Source organism: Cetorhinus maximus, chromosome 17 (genome assembly GCF_964194155.1).
Source record: "Cetorhinus maximus chromosome 17, sCetMax3.hap1.1, whole genome shotgun sequence".
NCBI lineage: Eukaryota > Metazoa > Chordata > Chondrichthyes > Lamniformes > Cetorhinidae > Cetorhinus > Cetorhinus maximus.
Window position 1 is genome coordinate 19,058,836 of NC_135895.1, and position 12,541 is coordinate 19,071,376.

At 47.8% G+C, this 12,541-nt stretch overlaps 1 protein-coding gene across 2 annotated transcripts in view; it reads left to right on the plus strand.

Annotated features, from left to right (window-relative positions):
• Positions 1 to 12,247, plus strand: part of ccdc18 (coiled-coil domain containing 18) — a 149,119-nt gene extending 136,872 nt beyond the window's left edge. For both annotated transcript variants that reach the window (XM_078560795.1, XM_078560794.1), the window contains exon 30: positions 11,910 to 12,247. The gene's annotated coding sequence lies outside the window, so the exon portion shown is untranslated. The remainder of the gene's footprint in view (positions 1 to 11,909) is intronic.
• The last annotated feature ends 294 nt before the right edge of the window (positions 12,248 to 12,541 follow it).

A 12,541-nucleotide genomic window follows, 5' to 3' on the forward strand; every position in this document is an offset into this window, starting at 1 on the left:
GTTTACATACCAGCTTTTTGTGAGACAGATGCAGACTTGTTACAACATTAGCCAGCATTCCCCCTGGAGACAAGGCTGGAGGGCTGGTAAAATACTGGTGGAAAGTGTCTGGGAAGCCTGCATCTTCCCACCACCAGGGGATATTTTGAAAGGCAGAGGCGCAGCTGCCCACCTTTTGTCAGCAGGTGGCCAATTAATGTAATTGACTGGCCTATTAATGGGTATTTTATGCCCCTGCTGACATTTTGCCCCCATCTGAACATCACTCCGCTTTCTGTGGAAACCGGTAGTACATCAAGATGGTCTCCTAGCAGTTCCCAGGCGGAGGTGGTGGGGGCTTCCTTCCAGGATGCTTGACAGCCCACAGAGAGGACCCCAATGGCTGCTTACAGGGCACCAACGCTACCGTTGGAGGATTCACCCCACTGACTGCTGAGGCCTGTCTGCCTGGCCCAAACACATTAAGAAAGTTTCTTCCCCACCCTTCGAGGATGAGCCTTTATGGAAGCCCCTCCGTCTCCTTGCAGTGACCACCTGTGTTGATGATATTGCTGAACTGCCAGCCCTTTGATTGGGCCAGCAGCTCCGAGAGGCAGGGCCCCATCCTTAATGAAACGCTGGCCCCGGTGGCAGCCTCTTAATTGGCTGCCACCGGTAAAATCCCCTTTGCAGTCATGCTGTTCGCCCACAAGAGCTTAGAACCTGCATTTGGTCCCGAAGGTGGAACCTATATCCATTGTTTAGTTCCATAACTACACAGCCCACTAGCCATATCCCATGGCCAAGTTTTTATGATGTAATAACTGACCCTGCATCAGTTTCAGCAACTGTACTCTCACACCTAAGTAAATAAAGAATGGTCAATAATCTGATTTTCCTGGATCCTAAGACCGGGGCCGGAATTTTCTGGTCCTGCCAGCAGTAGGACTCATGACAGGCGAGTGTGAAAAATTCAGAATGTGGCCCAAAGTCTGAATTCTGCCTGCAGGGGAAAAAGGTCGGAATTTTCCCTTTAGCACCTTCATGTCGGGCTGATGGTGGTCCAGCTTTCGCGCTGATCCTTGTCGGGAGCCCCATTTGCATGCATTAGCATGTCATGAATACTCATTAAAAACGCATGTCGCCAGAATTATTTTCTTCCTCCTAATTATATGCCACGCCAGTGGGAAATTAGACCGGTCAGAATCATGACCGGATATAGGTGGTGTGCAGCTGTCCACCTTCACTTAGCTTGTGACTTTGAGGTGAGTGCAACGTTCAAAGACTACCTGCAACAACACTGCTCCGAGTCATCAGTGATGCCAAAGCTGCTGTGCAAGGTGAGACTGGTTGGGGTGTCTAGATTGGCTGCTCAAGGTGGATGCTTCAGGTGTCTAATTGAGCTGCTGATGGTGGGTTCTCTGCTTCTCCAGGAGGGCTGCACCTAGTGTGTGTGTATATGCTGTGGGTCTCAGGTAGGGCTGCACTCTACCAACAGAAACCAGCATGGGGATTGGGGGCAGGGGGAGGTGATTGACAGAGACTTGAGGGTGAAGGGGACGAGAGGGTTGGGGAGTCCGGGGGTGGGGGAAGGTGGAGATGGCAAACAGCGGGATGGAGGAGTTGAAGCCCAACATGGAAAGGGTGAACGCAGACAGAGCAGGGGGGCGTTGGGTGGTCTTTGTATGGCATGAGTGGAAGAGGATACACACAGACTCTAGAGTAGGGAATGGTGGGGGAATTAGTGTAGCACAAGAGGGAAGGGTTGTACACACACTTATTACTGGGCGGGAGGAGGTGGAAGACTTGCACAAGGGGAAAGGGTAACACAGGGACTCATGGAGTGGGGGAGGGAAACGGTGTTGTCAGTCCTGAAGGAACAGGAGGTGCTGAGTGACACAGTCATAGTCGTGGGACTGAGTTTGGGTTGAGAGATTAAAGTCAGTCCTGGGGCTTTGCCGGCTATGCTACAGGGCTATGCATGGCATGCACCTCATGGTCCCGCTCCAGGGAGGGCAAGGCCTGTGTGCACAATGGAGGTCAGACACAGCTTGGTGTCAGGTCATTGTCTCACACTCTGTGGTCCTGGGAGTGGCTGGCTTGGTACCGGGCTGCAGATTGTCATGGTCAGAGAAGGCATCTGGAGCCGGTAAATGGAGAAAATGTAAAGAAGTGGTGGAGGGGGAATACGCAAAGCTCTCGTTGGAGGGGTCGCCTCTAAGTGACCGTACACACAGCCTCAAGATGGGGAAGGGTGAGGTCCACATGGGGAATGGGGCATCCACAGTGATAGGTTCAGGAGGGAGGGCAAGAATGTCCACAACAATAACTATTGGCTCCAGGGTTACTAGGCAAGGCTGGAGAGTTACCGGAGGGAGATTTACCTGAACATCGTGAGGTTCCAGGATGATCGAAGTGAACAGTGACAGGGAGAGGGTCGAAGCTGGTCTCAAAATAGAAGTGCAGCATCACCATCTTGAGACCCCAAATCAATGATGCAGTTTGAAAATGAAACTGGAAAAAAATCTCTGCAGGAGGGGTCTAAGGCAGTGTGGGAGGAGTGCACGGCTGGACTCTTGAGACCCATTCAGGGGGCACTGTCATAATTATTAGATTCTCAATATTGAGATGAAAGGGCACTTTATGGAACTCATGAACACTTGATTGAGAACTGAGAGTTTGAACCACTTAAGTGATCGTGTGTTTTTACGTGAGATAGCAATAGTCAATGTGTTCACATTACAGGATTTAAACGTCAAGAATGTGAGAAGGCAAGAGGCATCCAGCCATTAAGTGAGCACAGCTGCTCGATATTTGCAAGATGCTCAATCAAGTCCTGTAAAGTGCATTGTAAAATTGACATAGGTTAGGGGCTAAAAGGTATCCAGCCATTCCAAAAGTGCATGGCGGACTTAATCCCTAATCCAAATGAGGCAGCATATGAGTGCCTTTAGTGGTGGTGAACATAGCATGGCTATGCTAAAGCCTCTTCCATCCTCTAAGGACTTGAGATGTCAAGTTGTTGGGGTGGCTTCTTAGGCACTATGATCTTTGAGAGAGCGCATCAGCTACAATGCTGGAAACAGGAAAGGTGAGTAGTTCAGATGCAGCACTAGGGCATGACAGTGGATTTCTGGCTGAGAGTGGGAGGTCTGCTAGAGTTGGTCAATCTAAATTCGTCTGTTGGATCTATCTAACCACGGGAAGAAGGAGGATTTAATAATGGAGGCTGCAGTCAATGCTGCCTTGAATAGATAGAAGAGGAGAAGAAAGGGTCCAGCACCATCTAGCACACCTTAGAGAGGAGCCCCAGCTTGATGCCCATGGCCCAGGGAGAGCCCCAAGAAGAACCAGAGGCTGAGGAGGTCAGACCCATCCCACGGAGGTGACTGGCACGACCAAAGTTGCCTTTCCTTTTTGGAGATGAGCGAGAGACAGTGCCGCACACGTCTCCGGTTGTCAAGAGATGTGGTGACTCATGTCTGCCCATTCTGCGGGAGGATCTCATGCTGCATGGGCTGGGTGGCCATCCCCTGCCAGTGTATCTGAAGGTCACCGCAGCACTTAATTTTTTTCCAAGCGTCTCGTTCCAGGGATCCACAGGGAGCCTTTGCAGCATCTCCCAACCATTCCTCAACACATAATATATATAAAGGAGATGATGGATACCCTCTACAGTAAGGCTCATTATTATATAAAACTCACAATGGATGAAGCTAGCCAGGCTGCTAGAATTCTGGGATTTGTGGTGATATCAGGCTTCCCTAGAGTGCAAGGTGCAATTAATTACACACATGTCACTTTAAGAGCTCTCTGGCAGCAGCCCCTGATTTTCATTAATAGGAAAGTGTTCCACTCCCTCAATGTTCAGCTGGTGTGCAATCATCAGAAGCACATCATGCGCGTTTGTGCCAGGTACCTTGGGAGTTCCCACAACTCCTACATCCTGAGTCACTCCCAGGTGCCACAGATTTTCGAAGGGCTGCAGCACTTACAGGGTTGGCTGCTGGGTGACAAGTGATACCTGCTGAAGAGATGGCTCATGACACCCATGCATCATCCTCAAAGTGCCGTGGAGGAGAGATACGACACGGTGCACAGTGCGACAAGATCAATCATTGAGCAAACTATTGGCATCCTGAAGATGTGCTTCCAATGTTTGGACCGCTCAGGTGGGGCTCTGCAATACTCTCCAGAGAGGGTGTCCCGCATCATCTTGGTCTGTTGCGCCCTGTACAACCTGGCACTTCAAAAGGCAGATCACTTGCCAGAGACACTGAGAACTCCTCAGAAGGTGAAGACCTGGAAGGGTATGAAACTGAGGAGGGTGGTGATGGTCAGCTTCCATGTGAGGATGCTCTCGCTGCAGCATGACGTGGAAGATGTGCCCGCAAAACTCTGATAGCCGCAAGGTTCCAGCAGGAGTAAGGTCCAGGCAAGGAGACTCGAGTGCACTTCTCCTACATCTTAATGCCTTGCCAATGATCAAAAAGGCCGTTGCGAGCAGGGTCAGTAATCAGCATTGGACCTGCAACCCTCAAGGCCCTCAATTTTGGAAGAGTCAGCAGCCAAAGTTGTATAAAGCCACTGTTGGAAGTGAAAGGCAGTACAAATCCTGCATCAGCTGCACATGATGCAGTCATGGCCACCTGAATGAGACACTTATTGCAGCCACAGAGATATGCACATGGTTGTCAAAACCATAGTGGCTGCAGGTCCTGTGCTACCACTCAAACTATGAAGATAGCTCAGTGTTGATGAAACAGCATAATTTATAACCCTCCAAGACGCATGACTCTACGGTGTGTTGTGAGGCTTGAAGGTTCCAAATTCAATCCGCAGACGCTTTGAGGAGAGAGCTTGACACATCTCTCTGACATTATACAAGGGGCGAGTAACTAACATGAGTCTGCTAAATATCACATGAACCTGAGGATCACAAAGGGATGCAATTATGGACTGGGAGATTGGGTCACCCTCGCAATAAGAGGGCACATAGATGCATATGAACGACGCATTCAAATCATGAGACCATTGTCATTAACAGGAAATGTATTTACAAAGGTGCATTATATATACAGTGAGAGAACACTTGTGCTCCCATAGTGATCTCAGCATTTCTTTCTTTTTCTAACCCTACTGCTATGTCCTGCTGCATCCCCGCCATCCACAGCCAAGGTGGAGGCAACCTGCTGACTGCTTTTTTTTTATTCAGTCATGGGATGTGGGCTTTGCTGGCTGGGCCAGCATTTATTGCTCATCCCTAGTTGCCCTTGAGAAGGTGGTGGTTAACTGCCTTCTTCAATCACTGCAGTCTGTGTGTTGTAGGTACACCCACAGTGCTGTTAGGGAGGGAGTTCCAGGATTTTGACCCAGAGACAGTGAAGGAATGCTGATATATTTCCAAGTCAGGATAGTGAGTGACTTGGAGGGGAACTTCCAGGTGGTGGTGTTCCCATCTATCTGCTGCCCTTGCCCTTCTGGATGGTAGTGGTTGTGGGTTTGGAAGGTGCTGTTGAAGGAGCCTTGGTGAATTTCTGCATTGCATCTTGTAGGTAGCACACACTGCTGCTACTGTACGATGGTGGTGGAGGGAGTGAATGTTTGTGGATGTGGTGCCAATCAAACAGGCTGCTTTGTCCTGGACGGTGTCAAGCTTCTTGAGCTGTGGGAGCTGCGCTCATCCAGGCAAGTTGGGAGGATTCCATCACACTCCTGACCTGTGCCTTGTAGATGGTGAACAGGCTTTGGGGAGTCAGAGGTGAGTTACTCGTCACACAATTCCTAGCCTCTGACCTGCTGTTATAGCCACAGTATTTATATGGCTAGCCCAGTTCAATTTCTGGTCAATGGTAAGCCTCCAGGATGTTGATAGTGGAGGTTTCAGTGATGGTAATGCCATTGAACATCATGGGGTGATGGTTGGATATTCTCTTGTTGGAGCTGGTCATTGCCTGACACTTGTGTGGTGCGAATGTTACTTGCCACTTGTTACGCCCTGTTGTCTGTGATGACCTTGGTGGGCATCCTCTGGAGGCCCTGGCCTGCTTAGGGTGTGTTTCTGTGAGGCAGGTGCACTCTCCTCTGCCTGTGCAGCTGAAGCAGATGGGGTCACAGGCAGAGGGGATTGGGATTGGCTGGACATCTTGGAGTCACTTGGGTGAATGGCCCTGGGGTGTCCAGCTGATGGTCGTCCTCCTCATGCGTACCCAAGGGCCATTGTCAGACTCCTTGAGGAGAAAGGGCAGCTGGAGGGAGGTCTAGGTGCCCCCCCCTCCCCCCGGCCATCTCCTAGCCACTGTTAGATCCCACCTATAGCTAGAGTGATGGAGTGTAGGTCCGAGTGCAAATCCAGCATAACCTGCTGGACCAGAGTCTCCATGGCGGCTGCTGCCCTTCCCACGATGACTTTGAGGCGCTCGCATGTCAGAGCCATGGTTTCATGGTTTCCGACTACACGGATAGACTCCTCCATCCTTCACTCTAGCCTGTTGACTGCCTCACGCATATCGTCCTAATGTTCCGCCGCCTGTCTTTGCATCTCCAGCATGTGTACTAAGGCCGTTTTCAGAGGCTTATCATTTGATTTGGACTCAGCAGGTGCCAGTTCTCCAGCAGTCCTACGAGTGCCAGAGACCTGGGATGTCAGTGCCTCCGACTGCTGTGGAGATGTGTCAGTGAGGTGTTCTCCAGAAACTGACCCTGAGCCTAATCTAGATCTACGACCCACTGGGGTGTGTATCTCTGCACTTGTGGATGGTGCAGTTCTTCCTCAGATGGATCCTCTTCTGAGGTGGGCTGGGGCTGACGGGCTGGCTGGACTTGTGCCTGTAAGAGAGAGAAGAGAGATTTAGTTCATGAGCAGGAAAGATGCAAAATTGCATGTCACTCACTGTGAATGTCAGCATGTGATCAGCTCATGGAGGGCTCATCCATACTGGGTTGATGGGGAAGGCTGATCTCACCTTCACCACAGGAGCAATCTCTTTCCTCCTCTGCCAACCCGGCTGCCAACTGCTCAAAGGGAGTGAGCTCCTGGATGTCTGCCGTCCCTCCTCCTGCCTGTGAACTCTCCCTCCTGTTGTGGGCCAGCTTGACCTGCATGAAGACAAATGGATGGAATGTGACAAGAAGGGATGGGGGAGAGGTTGGGAAGCATGCATACCTGCTGTGTATGCTGAGCCCTCCCCGGGGCTGAAGGTGCTGCTTGTGCAGGATGATAGGTGAGGTGGTGGTGATGTTAAGGTGTGCCTGAGACATTCAGTGCTGATGTTTCCTCTGCTAATAGTGTGTGAGATCCCCAAGAAGTGTAGCCATTTGAGTGCCTGATGCCATTATGAGAGTGAGAGTTTGAAGTGAGCAGAAGGTTGACTTACCCTGGCGGAGCGGGTTAGGTAATTCATCCTCTTCCTGCACTGCAGGGCATTTATTTTTTGAGTGCCAGCAGCACAGACCTCTGCTGCGAACGCCCTCTCAGGCTGGCAAGGTGAGGTTGGTGAACATCCTGGTTACACCCCTCAGGAAGAGGACGTCATGGTGTTTGCAGATGGCATTGAGTAGAGCCACCAGGGAGTCGTGGCTGAATCAGGGCACACAAGGCTTCTTTCTCTTGGGGGCCATCCCAGAGAATCCAGACCCCACAGCTGGGCTGCAGAGAGTGATGTGTGTGCTCGGCTGGTGTTTAAATATGGCACCAGACCTTTAACCCCATAAGGTGATGGCAGGGCGGACAAATCCCTCCTGCCAGCGCACTTAGTCTCCAGAGCGGAAAATTCCACCCAGCTGTTAGAGACAGTTCTTAAAAAAAAAATTGCACTTTTTTCTTATCAGTATCCAACAGACTTCATGACCATGGGTATAACACTGGTAAGTTTAAAAAAAGAACAATCAGAGATCATTGATCTCTGCTTATATGGCTAGTTCCTTTGTTTCCAGCACCTATATACAATCATCTTGAAATGTATTTAAGCATGAGAACTACACAAGCAAGAAACTTTTCAGAGCTGTCTTCAGTTCTACCAACAGAGTGAAAGGTATTTGAGGACCAGGGGGCACAACTCTCAAATCACTGTGGCATAGGACAGGATTTTCTGGCCGTCTCCACCGCCAGGATCATCTGGTCCCACTGAAAGTCAATGGACTTCTGCCTGGGCTGCCGAGTATCCCGTGGCGAGTCCCGCCACAATGGGGCTGGAAAACTCTGGCCACAATTTACTAAATGTGGGTTATGCAACCATGAATCATCATCATAAGATAGGAGGAAGAAAACTCTTAAACTTAACTTAAAAAAAACCCCTCAAATTAAGTGACCTTGGACACTCAGCTTGTGGAACTATCCTCACAGAACACAGGGAAGCTTGTTCCAAGAAGTGGACATTTTGTTGAAATCGTAGTTTGTCATCACAGGCTGAGAAGTTTCCAGACAAATGACTTTTTACTGAGAAGGACGCTATCCGGGACTTACCCTGAAATCAGCAAAGTGCATTAACGGGCGTAAAAAATCAGTGTAGCACCCGCCGACCGCAGTGGTGGGTTTTTGTGCCATATCATGCACTTCCAGTTTAAGTAATTAGTAATCCACGGGGATCATGCTGTATTGCTGGTGGGCGGCCTTTGATTCGCCCAGCCCGCCGTGACCTCAGAGCTCCTTAACTCCGGGTGCCATATTTAAAGTGCACCCCTGCATAGTGTTCGCACTCTCTCAGCTTAGGAAAGCTGCAAAAAACAAATGGCATCCAAAGGGAGGAAACATGCCAACGTCCAAATTTAGTGATGCCTCACTGGAGCACCTGCTGGACGCAGTGGAGGCCTGCTCTGGATGCAGGACTGCAAGCAAGTTGACCAATCCAGCTTGGGAGGCAGTGGTCAGCACCAATGCACTGCAAAAGAGGTCAGCCACCCAGTGCAGGAAGAGGATGAATGATCTCTCCCATTACGCTAGGGTAAGTCACCCGTCTTATCTTTCTCAACTCACACTCTCTCAAACCCATCACACATTCACAAGGATCTCACTCGCTGCCACCTCAAAGGACATCACCACTCACTTTCACACACTCTAACCTCTCCATCCTGCCTCATCTCCTCTGGAGATTGCGTCCTTACCCTATCCATGGCTCCACAAGCATCGGCAACACTGGTTCTCGCTCATCTGCAGGTAGCACATGCATCATCTAAGGACCCTGGGTCTAGCGAGGTGCCTACTCATGACAGCTCTCTGGGGAGCATCCTCTGCTACTGGAGTAGGCCCTGCTGCCCCTTGGCATTGAGGGTTCTGCTCCTCCTTTTGGCGAGCCAGGGGCTTCTGTTGCATTCTTCTCCTTTTTCTCTCCTGTCTATATGCAATAATGCAGGCAGTGATAAGACCAGGCTCCACGGTGGCCACACCGTGATGGTCTCCTCACTGCAGTATCAATAAGAGAGAAGCAAGAATTAACACCTGTTTACTTAGGTCCACTTTTGTCAAGGCATCACCTGAGATTGTGGCTTCAAGGCCCATTTATGCATGCTGGAGAGTCTTGCCCCTGAAATGATGGCCAGTTGGGGATGAACGTGAAGGTTGACCACAACCACCCCCCACCAACCCCCCCAAGCCTGCCCCAAGCCACATGACTGACTGCTGACAGCTTCAGCCACTCAACTGGTTGTTCTGCTCTCATCTTGGGCAATGGCGTCACCCTAACCTATACTGCAAGACTGTGAGGTTTGGTATGACCATGAGGGTGAATGTTCAGTGTCCATCTTACAATAATTTAGGGAGTTCGGAGCATTCCCCTCTGAGTGTTCCATGGCCACTTCTGAAAAGTAGGTCCTCGTGCTTGTCCAGTCGTTGATTGTTCTGCTGTTCCATGTTCTGCTGCGCACGTGGAGTTAAAACTAGGGGAGCAGTCATTGCCACTTTGAGAAATCAGTGTTGCTCAAGTGGGCTTAATTGTTCCACTTGCCTGACTCCATGCATGTCAATTGTGCTGATGCTAAACTGTCTTGGCTGTGGTGGTGCCCTCATTTTTGAACTTGTTTTCTAGTTGAGTGGCTGTTAACCCCACTCCAGCTCCCCCCTCCCCCCAAAAATGTGTTTGTGTACAACCTTTCCCACTCTTTCCCAGTGGAGCCCTTGCCTCTCAGCACAGTAAAAACCAGCCATGCCTTAACCCTGGTCTGATTGCTGTGCAGACTTGCCTGAGACCTCCATGAATCCACGGCGGCGCTTACTTCGAAGCCTTGTGCTGATCCCCACGAGTGCTACTGTTTTAAATTCAACGTGGGGGGATGATTCCAGTGTGTAGGCGTCATAATGAGATGCAAATATATGATAATGACGTTAGCGACATTCGGCAGAGGCAAACATGGCCCCCCATTGACGGGGGGAGTGTACAATCGTTTCTTGCTTTTACATCTTTGGAAATCACACCTCGGGCCTTCTCACGAGATTTTGCGATCGCGCCTGCCATGACGCCCGCGCCGATTGGGAGCAGAAAATCTCAGTCATTGTCTCATTTTCTCCCTGAGACATCCAAGTAACATTCTTAGACAAGGTTCCAAATGTTGTGCTCAGCCTGTTGATTAAATAGCCACTTAAAAAAATCAGAGTGTAATAATCAACAGATGAATATTTGGTATTAGCTTTCATTGTTTTTGCCTTCCACAATTCACCATCTGTTTAGTACTAGTCGATTTATCTGCCGAGTCAAGATCACAATTAGCCCTCTGGCAAATGAGATTAGAGGACTGGAAAATATTTGGATCAGGGTGTGCATACGTAATTCAGGCCTCATTGTATTAGAGCCAGGCCTTTCAGGTTTCAAGTTAGAAAACACTATAACATTTTGTGTGGAGAAGTTGTTTGGAACACTCTTGCACAAATGGCAATTGATCCTGGTTCAACTGTTCATTTTAAATCTGAGATTGATATATCTCTTAAAAGGTATTAAGGGATATGAGGCACAGGCAAGTATGTGGAGCTTGGTCACAGATCAGCCTTGATCTCATTGAATGGCAGGACTGGCTTGAGGGATTAAATGCCCTACTACTGTTTCTATGTTCCAATTCATGATAGAAATAGCTTTTTGTAAACTTGTCATATTGTAGTTATGCCCTCATGATAGTATGGTGCTTCAGCTTCTAATAACCCCAATGTTACAAACCTTTCAAATTTATCCATCACTTTCTTCCTTATAAAGCCTCATTAAAGCTATTAGATCGACAATGATCTAATTGAATAGCATCACAGGCTCAGTGCTGAAGGGCCTACGCTTGGGTTCATATTCCCTAATTCCTCATCTAACACTCACGTGGTGTCTGTTTCCTTCTATGGTTGTCCTTTGGGATTTTGTGGTATGTTAAAGGCTTTGAATATTTCAGAGCGCCTATTTTAATTTTGATTACAATAAACCACTTTCATTTGATGCTGGAGTGTGGTGACACTTCTGGGATGCTAATGAAAGGTACAGCAAGCAGTTAAATAAAAAATAGGGATGGGGTAGAAAATTATCTTGTGGTTGGAGCCACTTTATACTAAGTGAAGCATTCAACATGACATGCAATGGTTTTATGCACTTGTTTTCATAAAGCGGCAGATCAGCATAATTTGTAAGTTTGATTTGTTAACTCACGTGAAAGATTTCTCAATGGTGTTTGTTCCAAGATGTACTTATTATCAAATGTGAACTATGTTTTTTTTCTCTCTTCTCCCAAATCCCTTCCTCCTCAAATTACAAGTGGGCTCAAGATTTATATTGAATTACACTTTGGAGAAAACTATGTACTGGATACCAGTTCCTCTTTATTAATTTAAATGTCCAGTTTAAGAAATTTTATGAAATCCAAAGCAGTTCGGAAACTTGAAAGGTTCGAGAAAGCTTAGCTAATTTATTTTGTGGACTATACATGTAGCTGTCACTTTTTGATTTATCTTCAATTTTTTTGTAATATAGCTGAACTTACTGAACAAGAGCAGTCACGTGAATAACATCAGCTAAAAGATGAAGATAGAGTTTGGAACCAGTGATCAGTAAGCTCACTACCAAGTAGTACTAGTATAAAGTGTACAGTTATGATTGTAAAGCAGTGATATGACCTTTATTCCAAAAGAAGCTTTGAAAATAAAGATTGCCTAATTTCATACTGTCATGCTGGTAATTTATTGTGCAAGTGGGTGTTGAAAAATTCATTTTTTTTATTGTTAATAAACATTTTGTTTAGAGAAATAAAACAAATGTATTTTATTGAAATATTTAATTTTTTCTATGTAAAATAAATGCTCCTTTCTGTACTGCTATGTTTATTTTCATCTTTTAAAAAAAATGTATATTCAAGTCTATTCTAGACTGCCGTGTTCCCATGAATGTTTGAGCTACAGCTACACATACGGAGGTAATTCAAATAGCAGTAAATTGCACACAGCAGCAATATAATCTCACTGTTTACTGCTAAAGGATGAAATATTGAGAGTTCCATTTATATGAATTTTATTGATTCTAATTTGTGACTAGCAGCCTGATGAATGCACTGTGTGCTGTGCATGGTGTAACCTCATAAAGGTCTATCTGGGTCAGGTAGCTGATTA